Here is a 1,201-nt window from a genome sequence, read left to right on the forward strand (position 1 = left end):
GTGTTTATGTAGTGAGTCCAGTTGAGTTTCTGGTCAATGATAACACCTAGGATGTTGATAGTGGGGGATTCAGTGATGGTAACACCATTGAATGTCGAGGGATGGTGATTAGATTGTCCCTTATTGGAGATGGTCATAGCCTGGCATTTTTGTGGCGTGAATGTCACTTGCCACTTGTCAGTCCAAGCCTGGATATTGTCCAGATTTTGTTGCATTTGCATATGGATTGCTTCAGTATCTGAGGAGTCGCGAATGGTGCTGAACATTGTGCAATCATCGGTGAACATCCCCATTTCTGACCTTATGATGGAGGGAAGGTCATTGATGAAGCAGCTGATGATGGTTGGGCCTAGGACATTACCCTGAGGAACTCCTGCAGAGATGTCCTGGAGCTGAGATGATTGACCTTCAACAAATATGACCATTTTCCTATGTGTCAGGTATGACTCCAACCACTGGACAGTGTGCCCCCTGATACCCATTGATTCCAATTTTGTTAGGGCTCCTTAATGCCACACTCAGTCGAATGTAACCTTGATATCAAAGGCTGTCACTCTCACCTCACCTCTGGAATTCAGCTCTTTTGTCCATGTTTGAACCAAGGCTATAATGAGGTCAGGAGCTGAGTGGCCCTGGCAGAATCCAAACTAGGCGTCACTGAGCAGGGGTGTTATCTGTAGAGCAGTTTGAAGGGGGGACCTGGCTGAGCTGTACATGATTACAAGGGGAATGGACAGAGGTGAAGTGTAGATAGAAGCTGTTCCCCTTGGGTGAAGATGGATATCCAGCGGTGATCATATTGAATGGAGAGCAAGCTGGGGGGACAGTATGCTCCTCCTATTTCCTTTGCTTTCAGAAGGAGCTCGATACAATTCTCAGGGCTAAAAGGATGAGAGGATATGGAGGAGAAAGCAGGAAAGGGCAACTGAGTGTAAAAATATGGCAGGTCATGTTGCAGCTGTGAGGCCACATTGGAAGGATTGTGTGCGTTCTGGTCCTCCCCTCAAGCTATAGGAAGGATAGGGAGGCTATGGGAGAAACAGGACGTTGCCTGGATTGGAGTGTATTTAGCTGGAAGGGAAGGTTGGACAAACTTGTGTAGTTTTCATCAGAGGCTGAGGGCCGAGCTGATAGAAATCTATAAAATCATGAGAGGCTTGGAGAGGGTGGATAGTCAGAGGGTTGGGAAAGGTCACGTACT

The sequence above is a fragment of the Rhincodon typus genome, chromosome 42, assembly GCF_021869965.1.
Source record: "Rhincodon typus isolate 14 chromosome 42, sRhiTyp1.1, whole genome shotgun sequence".
Classification (NCBI taxonomy): Eukaryota; Metazoa; Chordata; class Chondrichthyes; order Orectolobiformes; family Rhincodontidae; genus Rhincodon; species Rhincodon typus.